At 44.6% G+C, this 13,332-nt stretch overlaps 1 protein-coding gene across 4 annotated transcripts in view; it reads right to left on the reverse strand.

Annotated features, from left to right (window-relative positions):
• LOC119647214 (ras-GEF domain-containing family member 1B) overlaps positions 1-13,332 on the reverse strand; it is a 1,018,095-nt gene that overhangs the window by 346,467 nt on the left and 658,296 nt on the right. The gene's annotated exons all lie outside the window — the stretch shown is intronic.

Below are 13,332 nucleotides of genomic sequence, written 5' to 3' on the forward strand. Positions count from 1 at the left end.
ACTTAAGGGAGGTTTTACTCAATTTCCCCAAAAATATATGAATATACTATTATTAACTTAATTTGAACAGACATCGATATGGAGAGTATTTTGAGGCCTGGGCACCATATAGAGGCAGTTTTCCGTTAAAGAAATCATCACTTTCCACGCCTCCCACCCCCGCCTTTCTAATAAATCTCAAAACTAAGGCATCATTTGATACCCCACATGACCATATTCGGTGAAAAAAATTTTACACCTCCCTTTTACATATGGGGACTCCCCTAATGTTAACGTAGAAGGATATCACTTTTTTTTGTTTTGCAAACAAAACCTTAAAAACTAAACTAGACCGAGGGGCGACCAACCTAAGGATGGGCTGCAGACAACATCCAAAGGACCGCATCAAAGCAAAGTGTGCAACCGTGCGAAAATGTATGTACGACGCGGTGGTTTTAAGCTGTAGAGACACATAGGGCTCAATTAGTACTTTTCGAAACTGGTTCCATATTTGATATCGGGTAAAACATAGGGGAGAGAGAACTCAAAATATGACCATCAAAAAGTGTAACAGGTCTCATTCTCAGAACCTATCCAACCGAAAAATCTGAAAAAAAATCACAATTGTGCACCTCTACGAAATCTTCACAAATAAATTTAAGAATAGTATATTTCCACATTTTAGAAATTTACCCGGGGGGTTATGTCCATCCCAGACGTACAAGATTTGGCGTGAGTGTAAGGGATAACATAAAGCACAAATTGCTCAAGTCCAAACGAACTATTATTAACAGAGTTATAGGGAATGAAACTGCCATTTTTTGATAATTTCGTCCATTCCACAATCTGTATGACGTCATCGTCACATATCAATTCGTCAATATCATAACAAAGTGGGTTCATATGAATGGGGTCGGAAAGAATTATTTTGTTCTACCCTTTTAAGGTTTTGTTTGCAAAACAAAATCTTATAAAAATCAGTTCAATGTCTGTCTGTCTGCCTGTTTGTCTGTCTGTCACAAACACTTTTCTAAGAAACGGCTATAGCGATTGACACGAAATTTGATGAGAAGGTGAGAACTGTGGACCCTCAGACATGCAGTTAGTGATATCCAGGCCTCAAAATACTCTCCATATCGATATCTGTTAAAATTAAGTTAATGATAGTATATTACCACATTTTTAGGAAAATTGAGTAAAACCCCGCTTAGCTTTATCCCAGAGTTATAAAAGTTGGTAGTAGTAGAAAATGTAATATGAAGCATATTATTCCCAAGTTTAATCAAAATCATACTATTAGTAACAAAGTTACAGTAGCTCAAAGCTGACTTTACCGTGCAAATTTACTGCAACTAAATATTAATATCACGCTAAAGTGAGTTATCAGACATGCTAAATGCATATACATAACGGGCTACTTACAAATGGGATAGTTCTACACTCAAATATACCCACAGAAGAAGTAAACAAAACCTTTCATACCTGAAGCGCCCAGCTTCCGGTTTCCCGACTTGTTAGTCATTTGTATGCGAATACCAATTACTCGAAACAAACATGTATGTATGTAGGTATACAGTATACGCGTGCTAATGAAGTTTGCGGGTAGTGTCTAATTCAGATATATATATGTTTTTTGATTAAACCAGTCGTATTTTATATAGGTACAATATATGTACATATGCATGCTTTTGTGCACGAAGTAAACCGGAAATATGAGTACGATCAATTTATTTACGTGCATATATATGTACAGCTGGTCACAGGGTGGTATAAGTCCCAGGGCGAAACGTGGATTGGCACCCGCGATGCAGCATAAAAACTGGCAAATGCCTGCTGAACGAACACCAACAGCTCTACTACCAAACCTTATCTTCACCTCCACGTCGTGACCGCTGGGAGCTCTTTCTCAACAAAAAAGGAGAAAAGGAGGAGAAAGATGAAGGCGAGTCTCCCGCGCCTAGAAACGGGACAAATTGTATCAACTGGTCCTCCAGGTTGGAGGTTGGGTAGGGCTGACAACCCTACATGGAAAACCTCTTGTTACGAAGCCACAACAGGAGCCTCGGACTGGATGGACTTTACAACGATGAACCCGGCAACGACAAAGGAATAACGATTTGCGCATTTTCTCATGGAACGTGCGCTCCCTGTACAGAGATGAAACTGTTGAGCAGCTTGCCGATACCCTGTCCCAATAGAGGGCTGACGTAACAGCATTACAGGAGATGCGTTGGACAGGGACCGGTTTCCTGGAGAAGAGCCGCTACACCATATATTATAGTGCCCATCCAGTAAACTATGTACTCGGAGTAGGCTTCTTAGTCAGCCAAAAAATGAATCCTGTTGTTGTCGGCTTTGAAAACATAAGCGAACGGCTATGCACTCTGCGCTTGCAAGACAAATTTAGAAATGTAAGTCTCATTAACATTCACGCCCCTACAGAGGGGACTGCAGAGTCGGAGAAGTGTTGGTTGTTGGAAGTACCTGGTTTGCGCGGAAAGCGGTCGACATACATGGGCCTCTCCAGATTGGACAACTTTCAACCAAATTGACCACGTGCCGATCGAACGCCGCCACCTCTCAGCCTTGATGAATGTCAGAACATATAGGGGGGCCAATATAGACTCGAACCACTATCTCGTTGACATGGTGCTCCAAGCACGAATTACGACACCACCTACAATCCCCTCTGACAATCAGGTGAGAGTGAATACTGAGGCCATCCACAACACTGCCCTCCGCGACACCTATAAGAGGGAAATGGATGCCGCAATAACCGCAGTCAACAGAGGTCCTGAAGATGAAGCATCAACAAATGATCTTCACAATCACCTGAAGATCGTTATCATTGACACGGCCACAAACATACTTGGCCCCAACTGCAAAAAAAAGTCGAAACGGCTAGTTTGACGATGAATGTAAGCTAGCAACGGAACGGAAGAATGCCGAATACCGAGTAATGTTGCATTCTCAAGCAACGCGGGCACGCGCAGAGACTTATCACGAGCTCCGTCGAGCGGAGAAGCGACTTCACAGACGGAAAAAGGAAGACTGGGAGAACCATTAAGTCTGTGAACTAGAAAAGTTCAGGGAGCAGTGATGGGTTGAGTACTTTGATGAAGTACTGAACAACCATAACATCGGCGAGCTGGAGGTCCGGGCAACTGAAGACGACGGACAAATACTGCCACCACCGCGTATAGGAGAAACAGTCCGTGCAATTCCTCGTCTAAAAAATCATAAGTCGCCAGGAGCCGATGGAATTACAGCCGAATTGGTTAAGTATGGACGCGACCAGTTACACCAAGTGGTTCATCAACTTGTGCTCAAGGTATGTGACAGCGAATCAATGCCTGACGATTGGCAACGAGGCATTATCTGTCTCATACATAAAAAGGGAGGTATCATGCAGTGCAGCAATTATAGAGGAATCACGTTGCTGAGTACCATCTATAAGATATTCTCCTCTATCTTGCTAGGCCGGATAGCCCCATATGCTCAGAACATGATTGGCCCATACCAAAGAGGCTTCACTCCAGGCAAATCAGCAACAGATCAGATTTTCTCTGTGCGGCAAGCGATGGAAAAGCTGTTGGAATATGGACACCAGTTGCACCATGCATTCATCGACTTTAAACCCGCCTATGATAGCATAGTCAGGGTAAAACTGTGCAGGGCCATGAGAGAATTCGGTGTCCCAACCAAATTAATAAGACTGACCCTGGCCAATTTGCGAGGCTAAATGAAAGCAGCTGGATCACTTTCAAGACCATTCGACATCAACAACGGTTTACGGCAAGGGGATTCCATGCGAACTCTTGGCCGCGTCCGAGAGAATCCTCCGAAGAATTTTTGGCCCTACGTGAGGATGGACGATTCCACAGTCTACATAACGACGAAATCTATGAGCGATTCAATGGCCGTCAGGTTGTGGATGAAATGCGGCTCAATAAGTTACGGGGGTGGGTCACTTAATCCGTATGGATGAGGATTATCTAGCCGGGAAAGTCTATAAGGGCAATTTCTATGGTAAACAAAGAAGACGAGGCAGACCCTGCCTGAGATGGAGCGATGGCGGGTTTAGGACGCCAGACAGCTTTTAGGGATATCGAATTGGTGGACTTCGGCGCAAAACCGGGATGTCTGAAGTTTCTTATTAAGGCAGGCCTAAACCGGATACCGGTTGTTGCTCCGTTGATGATGATGATTCGGAAATAGGCAGTTTGTTTGTTTACAATGAGGATAATATGGCTGTGATATGTACGTATACCTTGTAATTTGGAAAAATCTGAAGGAATATGTTGAATTTGTAGCTATATACGGATAGAAAAATGTACGTAGAATTTTCTCACATAGGATGAATACAAAGCCTTTATACCCGGAGCGCGCGCTTCCGGTAATCTGACTTATTTTTCCTGCTATTTTTCAGCAGTATTCCTACAATGTTCTTCCTTGGGAAGCAGAACTATATCGGATCAATTATGATTAACAGTGTGGTCGGCGGCAATAGTGTGACTCCAATGTAGCTTCGCCCGACCATGTTCGAAGAGTTTCTGCGGAATATATTTATAATAAGGATGGTAGGTTACCACTAATTTATACCTCAACGCAAGGTTTTGATGTAAAACTTTACAGGCTTATGACGACTGGTGCACTCGGTACTCCTCAACGTGTTGCACGCAGAAGTTACGTGCTGGAAAGTTTCCTTTTCACAGTTGCATAACCTACAACTGGAGTTGGTAATTGAGGGGTCATGAAGGATGCAACGTTTGTAATTTTTTGCTGAAAGCGTAGCATCCTGGATTGAAGTTAGGAATGCTTCGGTCTAATAGAATAGTATATCTTTAGTCAACCATTTGTTGGACGCTTCGATTTCAATGCCTGGCAACTAATATTTTTTTATATGACCTCCTTGAAGGGGATTCTTTTCTTACATGTCGATTTTCTGTTGGCCTTTTCTTCTTTTTTTTCAGCCTTTGTCTCGTTCACCAGTGCGGTCGGCTCGTCGTGATCGGTTTCGGCATTTGGTTCTTTCAAATAACTGATCCAGATGCATTCGCGAGGCTTTTAAATCCCCATACAGCGTATCAAGCAAAATCTTGGCAAGTGAAGTGAATTACGTGATCACACCATCGATGACGCCTCTCTGGCAATTTTTCCACGATCGGTGCAACTCTATATCGATCACGGATATCCTTATTTCGGATGTGATCCACTAGTCCAGCGCAACATCTTCGACTCCATTACCCCAAGACGTACTTCATTGCCGGCACTTAGAACCATAGAAAGCGAGAGGACGGAGAACATTCCGGTAAATTTTAGATTCGAGACGTTCGTTGATACGTCGATCACAAAAAACACCAGTTGTGGAACGCCACTTCATTCAGGTTGCGTTAATGCATGAAGCAATTTCACAACGTAGTTCTCCATTGGCTAATCGCATTGACACGAGATATTTAAATCGCCTAGTTGTGGGCAGGTCGCTGCCAATGACAGTGATTTTATCTATTTGATGGGAATCGATCGTCAAATATTCAGTTTTATTCTAATTCAATCTGAGGCCGTGTTGCATGAGGCGATCATTCCATTTTTGGACAAGTTACTCGAGATAATTTTTACTTTTAGACACTAGGAAAACATCATCTGCATAAAGCAGTGTATAAGACGCTTGCTTGATGAACACCAACAGAAATACGAAGCGGTTTTGATACACTCGCCACACTTCGAACTTTACTTTTTGGATCGTGGTAGAGCAATTGAACCCAGCGCACGAGTTCTTCTGGCAACAAGTGTTGTTGCAGAGCATTCCAGATGAGTTCGTGTGGTACACGGTCAAACGCGAGGGCGATGCTTCTCACGGTGTTTCTCCATGAGTAATCGCGCAGCGTGTATTGCGTCCGTAGTTCCGCAGTTCTTGACAAATCCGGCTTGATTCCTGGATATTTTATCGATTTCGCGAACACGGTTGTCAACAATGCGTTCAAAAATCATCATGGTATGGGAGCGTAACCGGATCGAATGGTGATTTGAATATTGCGCTGCATTGCATTTATTTTTCCACATAGGTACTGTGGTACCTTCTTGCCAATCAGATGGTGTTCTTACGTTCTACCTTGCTTCCTCGACTTCAGTAGCGCGGTCAGGTGGAACTGCTCCAAATGCCGGAAATGATTGTGGAAGTGGAGGATGAACAGATTCTTCAGTTGAAATCTACTCGAAATAATCTCGCCATCTATCTGTCGTTGCTCGGCGGTTGGTAAGCAAAGTACCGTTCTTGTCATTAACGCAAGAGAATTGTTCAATATTCTGTGTGCGGGCCTATTGTGATTAGCAGTGTTGGCGGTGGCAATAGTGTGATCGCACAGTAGTTTGACCTGATCATTTTCCAAGATTCTCTGCCGAATATACTTATAGTGAGGATGGCAACCGATAAGTTCACTTCAACGCAAGGTTTTGATGGAGAATCTTGCAAACGGAGTTATGACGATTGGTGTACTCGGTAGTTCACAACATCCTGCATGTAGATGTTATGTGTTGGATGGTCTTCTCTTCACAGTTGCGTAACCTACAAGTGAAGTTGGTGATTGAGTAGTCGCGAAGAATGTACCCTTTGTAGTGTTTTGTTGGGAGCGATGTGAATAGTACACCGCTATTCAACCATTTGTTGGAGGCTTCGATGTCAATGGCCTGGCAACAACAAATTTTTTATATGACCTCCGTGAATGGGTTTCTCTTTGCACATGTCGATTTTCTGTTGGGCTGAAGTAACATTCGACACAGGATCCCATTCTCTGCTTCTCAAGTTCATAGGAAATAATTTATTATCTGCCATGACGGTAGCCTGGTACAATTAGCTAGAGGATTGTTTCGCAAAGAAAAACTCACGAAGAGAATGCACTTGATTGTAGTGCAATGTTTCTAAACCCAGTACCACCTCCCCCCGCTTTTTCGGCAACTCGATTACGCATGTTGTTCTTTGCAAGTCTATTGACAAATTCTAAATCCGTAGAAGGACAGGAATGGAGAAGATGTTAATTGCCGCGATTTTATTTTTCACGAATGGCTCTGTTTTCAGGATAATGTCCAGACGCCTTTCGAGTTATGCCAGCAACTTAGGTTTGATTATTGCTACAGCAGGTATCTTTGGAGTGTTTTACTGGAACAACCACAGCTAGATAAACTGCAAAGCAGTCATAGCCCCCTCTAGGACGGGGAGAGCGCAAGAGAGGACTCAGTACCGGTCCCTGTGGCACTCCGGCTGTGACAATGTATTCTTTGGGGCTCTCACCCATCCCGTACAAGAGAGTCTTCTCTGAAGGTAAGTTTCAACCAGTGGGTGTCAGCCAACGACCCTCTAATTCTACTTCAGTTGGCCGAGTTGAATGAGTTTTCTACATCCAGCGTCAAAACGGCACAGCAGCCGTCAGAAATCAGTGTTCCTTTTGCCTGTTTCAGGAGGTGCGGGCAGGCAATCTGGGGTAATCTCCGTAGCTTTTTCATTACCACTCTGTAGGCCTCGCCCGAAAAGTTTATATCGGCATGGTCACACAGATTGTTCGAAGCGGTTCTTTTTGCTCTTCCGAATGGCTTCTGGTCGCCACGCAATTGTTAGTGTAATTTCTTCTTCACTGGGCCTCCTTGCCTGGAAACATGCGGCTTGCAAACTTGCGATTTCGTTGTTCCACCAGTAGTTTGGTTGTTTACTGAAGAGCAATTGCCTTCTGTGCATAGTAGCATCGCATTCTTCCGTAACCCATTGGGTGATTTGAGTGGCTTTTGCTTTAGCTGTATCATCATCATCAACGGCGCAACAACCGGTATCCGGTCTAGGCCTGCCTTAATAAGAAACTCCAGAGATCTCGGCGTCCTGACCTACGCCATCACTCCATCTTAGGCAGGGTCTGCCTCGTCTTCTTTGTTTACCATAGATGACCTTATAGACTTTCCGGGTGGGATCATCCTCATCCATACGGATTAAGTGACCCGCCCACCGTAACCTATTGAGCCGGATTTTATCCACAACCGGACGGTCGTGGTGTCGCTCAAAGATTAACTGTATCCTTCAGGTATTTGTCGGGTTTGAGCGCCGCGGAAAACATGTCGTCCTCAAAAGGTTTCCTCGTGCAACCGGGCAAACTACTTGGGCATTGCGCGCTAGCTTTTTTCGAGTTCAATTCACCCTTGATTTCCATGCAAATTGCCTTGTGGTCACTGTGAGTGGAGTCCTCACTGACATGCCAAGCGCCTCCACTGGCTAAAGCGGCACTCACGTATGTCAGGTCCACTGTAGACCCCAGGCCCGTTCCACTGAAAATGTACAAGGTCCCATCATTGGCAAGTGCCAGGTCTAGCTCCGCGAATGTTTGAGGAGAACATGTCCCCTCAAATTTGTTATCAGGCTGCCGCATACAAGTGCCCACGCATTAAAATCGCCTGTTATTATGGTCGGCCAATATCTTCATTGATCCAAAGCCAGAGGAGTCAAAATCTGCCCCTACTAGGCAAGTGTAGCGCTGGGACTCCTTTCACCTTCGCTCTGATGAAGCCTTCCTCCTGGTGCTCCATTACTTCCTCGAAGGATTCTTCTCCACAAACTCATAGCGCCGCTTGTGCCGTTTGGTCCCTGACCCAAATGCTACCACCGTGGTTTCAATATGGCTCACAAATTATGGCCACATTGATGTTTTTCACACATCGATGTGGTCATAATTAGTGAACATTGATGTGGCTATGATTAGTGAGCCATATCGAAAACAAAGTAGCGACATTTGGGCCTGGGGTGTATAGTGAAGCTGACCTACGTGAGTGCCACTCTACCCAGTAGAATCGCTTGGCATGACAGTGAGGACCATACCCACAGTAACCACCAGGCAACCGGCATGGAAATCAACGGCGAATTGAGCTCGAAAAAGAACTCGCGCAGAATGTTTTATAGTTTGTTCGGCTGGACAACGAAACCTTTTGTGGGGAACACGTTTTCCGCCGCGTTCGGCACCGACTACGGCTGAAGAAAAAGTCACCTGAATCTCGCCATTGGTGACGAAAGCAGGCGATGCTCCTATGTCCACAAGGCAATTGCTTCCCAGTAGGCAAACCAACTACTGGTGGGCTTTTGGGCAAATAAGCTTTACCAGACGCCCAGGGAAAGCCCGGTGGCGACGGCCGCGAGGAGGCATTCGGGCAAGTGTGTAACTACTTAAAGGGCGAGCCCTACAAGGGAGTAATGAAAAGGCTACGGAGATCATTCCAGGGGACCTCTCCGCGCCTCCTGAAGCAGATTGTTATCACTCTGTTCCCTCACCACGGAAATAGGGGAGAGCAAGCGGTTGTCCAACTAAATGAGGGCATAATACCTCCAGCAACTGTGGAGAAGCTGCGGAAGATATGTGGTAGGATCGGTAACAGCAAGGCCTCAGGTTTGGATTATATCCCCAACAGAGCTTTGAAATTGGCGGTGAACACTAGGCCCGATCTCTCTGCCAACACCTTCGAAGCGTATCTGTTTAAGCGATTTGGCCAAGTTTTCTCCAGCAGCCGTATCTATAAGAAGATCTATAAGAATTCTCTGGAAAGAGCTAAAGTGTTCTAATCGAGAACACTTTACAACGAGCGGTCGCTCTTTAATTCGCTTTTTATATTTATTTAGAAATTGTCAAAAGTAGAATATTGTTGTTTTTTGAAATAAAAGTTGAGTGGAAACGCGAGTCTCTTAATAAATCCAAGTGTGCAAGAGTTGGGCATCAACGTAAGTATAGTATTAAATCTTTAGCTTTTCCTTTTCAGAAGTTTTGAATACCCCATCGTTCCGCAGTTAAGTTTCGGCAGCCCGGAACGAGAGCAACCACGGCCATCAAACTTAAATCCAGGAGCTAGTGCGCGAGCTTGGCCAACGCCCAAGCAGAATAGCCCATGGACGAGGCCGTCTAGGATATCGCCGAAACAGCTGGTCCTTCGAGCCGGATTCTACGATCCAAAGTAAGTTTTTACACAAATTAATATTATAAAATAATTTTTCTTGTGTAAAAGAAAAATAAAGTGCGGGAACATATAGTGATCAAATTAAAAGTATTGATTGTATTCCGCCTACACAATATTAAACGCTACTTGAACGGCACATATAAAAATCATCTCACATCGTTGGTGTGAATTTCTGTGGTGCTGTTGATCTGTGGGTGCGTTCAGACCCAAGGCAAAGTCCTTATAGTGTTGCGTCTCCCAAGTTTCTTTAACGACACTCTAACATCGTTGGTGTGAATTTCTGTGGTGTTGTTGATACGTGGGCGCGTTCAGACCAAAGGAAAGGTCCTTATAGTATTGCGCCTCCCACGTTTTCTGAGTGTCATTCATATATATTGTCCGTGCGAAGCGGAAATTTTAAAAATTATTGTTGTTGTTCCGTGGGCGCGTTCAGAACAGAGGAAAGGTCCATTTAGTGTTGCGCCTCCCACGTTTTCTGTGTGTCGTTCATACAATTTGTCCGCGCGAAACGGAAATATTTAAATCAATTAATTGATCGCCAGTTGAAAGAGATTGGTATAAAAAAAATGGAGATCCAGGAGATCCTTGAAGCTGAGCGGGTATTAAAAATTGAAGAGGTTCGGCAGACACTATGCAAACTGCGGCAGGAGAAGCGAACTAAGGAACGCTTTGAAACCGCATGGAGTGAGGTCCGGCAGATCTATTCAGAGTTCATTGCAGAACATAAACGGTTTCTATTACTGAATCCATCGACAGACTTAATATATTTCCGAGAGAATAAGCTGGGACTCATGTAATCAGTTTATTTGAAAGCAAGGGAGTTTGTTGATAAAGTTCATCCCTCTCTTATTCCTGAGGAGAGGCAAACAGAGGTTACCTTTGGGGCCAGTTAGGGAACAAGTCCCTAAACTCCCGCAAGTGACTCAAAATTATATAGATCCTGGTGAGGGAAGTTCGAATAGGGGGGGCCATCCCAAGACACGTTGAAACAGAGTTATTAGAACGAGACTTGGGCCTAGACGCCAACGGCAAACTCCAAGGTGAAGCGGCAGCTAGGGACCTGCCCAGGAGTTCAAGCAGCTGTGAAGTTGCGTTCGGAGTGGTGGGGGGCCTGTGATACAGATAGACGAAATTATCCAATGTGGAGAGACGAACCGCGTACATCTAATCTTGAGCCTTTCCCCACCCAAATACGACCGGACTATTTATTAGACCCTAGTCAGCTCCGCCCAGAATATTTGCGGACTCCTGGGCCAAACTAATCAGAATCCTTCTTGGATCCCAGCCAGACCCGACCAAACCATTTTTTGCCCCCTGGAACTCAGGATACCGTTTTAGAGCCGCCCCACCAATCCCAGATATTCCAATATTCAGTGGGGATATCAGTCAATACGAACAATTCAAAAGCCTTTTTAACTCCGTATACGATGGTTCTGAAATCGGTTTTGTGGAGCGCTTAATGATGCTTCAGAGCAAGTTAAGAGGCGATGCAAAACGTGTAATCGATCATTTAGGGATATACGGAGAGAATTACCAGCAAGCATGGGTTCTTCTTGACCGAAGATACAGTAATCGACGGGCCTTAATAGAAAAGGAAATTCAGGCGCTAGTTGAATTACCTCAGATAAACCAAAGGGGGGCTAGATCGCTGGGAAGAGCATTGGATACCATGCGTTACGGAAAGCAGGATTCAATGCCGATGAAGGCATTCCATTCATTCCATTCGTCCTGACAAGGAAAATGGATATGACAACTCGGAGGGAGTTCGACTTAACGTTACGAGATCCAAAAATGCCCGTTACGATAAAGGACATCGACCAATTCCTAGAAAATAGATATGTGGTCACGTCCCCCGGTTGGGATGGTGTAAGTGGGATATCCAAAGCGGAGGATCTTGGGAATAAGAGAAAAGCCCAGAAGGAGATAACCTTGCTCTCCAAGTCGGATGGTAAAAAGAGAAACTGGACTAAATGCTTCTTATGTATGGGGAAGCACTTCACAACCCAGTCTCCTCAATTCATTGAAAGTACCGACAAGGAGAAACTGCTCCGCCGTTATCATGTTTGCATTTACTGTGTCTCCCACAAATATATCAGGGGGGAAGCGTGCAATAAACGCAAGAATCTCCAATGCGAAATATGCAAAGGGCAACATCTTACTGCCATGCATCTGCGCAAAGGGGATAATCCGTCTTTTGCTGTTCATCATGCCGAAAATTCGTCAGGATTGCCACGGTCCGGAACCGTTCTTCCAACAGCTGTCGTTAAGCTAGAGGCAAGAGAAGTACATGCCGTTCCAGTTCGGTGTTTGATCGATCAAGGCAGCCAGAGCAGCTATATAACCGAAGATCTACTACAGAAACTTCGGTTAAAAAAGAAAAAAAACCAACTTCGAAATTTCGGGGGTAGGTGGTGCGTCAGCAGGGAAAGTATCAGCGGTTTGTGTCTCACCCTTAAATTGGACGATGGTTCCGAGGTCAGCACTAAAGCGTTGGTAGTCAGGCGGGTAACTAAAGGTTCCCTTCCACAGGTGCCACAGCAAGTAAAGGCGTTGTTTCAAGGGAAGAAGTTGGCGGACCCCGTAACGGAACATTCATCTCATGTTCCAGTTTTATTGGGGTCTAGTATCCTTCCACAACTTTTCGTGAATGGAGTAGAAACCGTAGATAGTTTCCTGCTCCAGAACACGAAATTGGGATGGATTGTGTCTGGCCCGGCGAAATCTTCGGTATCGAAGTTCATCTCAACACATGTCACTATCAAGAAATGGGAACAGGACTTAAGGGCATTTTGGGATATGCACCTAAATAGAGATGAACCTAATTGCATAGATGACAAAATTTGTGAGAACCTATTCGTAAAGGGTCATTACCGAAAGAATGATGGCCGGCACGTGGTACCGACCCCGTGGTGATAAGATAATATTAGGCAGTCAGGAGAAAAGGTGATTGAAAAACAAAGACCACAAGCTCAAATCGGATGAGTTTATGAGAGAATATTTTAATTTGGGCCACATGGCTGAAATTCCAAAGTGTCATCAGTCTGACACTAGCGGCGAGGTATATTATATCTCGGATTTAAGCGTGGTTTGCCAAGAGGCCACTTCGACGAAATTGCGGAATGTCTTCCAGTCCAACATCAAATGGTGTGAGCCTTCACGGTCCAAAATTGCAAAACCATATTTCCGACATTCTCGCTAGAATAAGCAGGTTTGCGTATGCATACTCTAGTGATATTACTTAGATATATCGGCAGATACGTTTGAAATCCGAGGATTAGAGCAGGTTAGGATTCTCTGGCGGGCAAAGCCAGAGGAACCGACAAGAGAGTTTTACCTGAAAACGGTGACTTACGGGTTAGACTGTGCACCCTGGCA

This window comes from Hermetia illucens, chromosome 1 (genome assembly GCF_905115235.1).
Source record: "Hermetia illucens chromosome 1, iHerIll2.2.curated.20191125, whole genome shotgun sequence".
In the NCBI taxonomy this organism is placed as follows: Eukaryota; Metazoa; Arthropoda; class Insecta; order Diptera; family Stratiomyidae; genus Hermetia; species Hermetia illucens.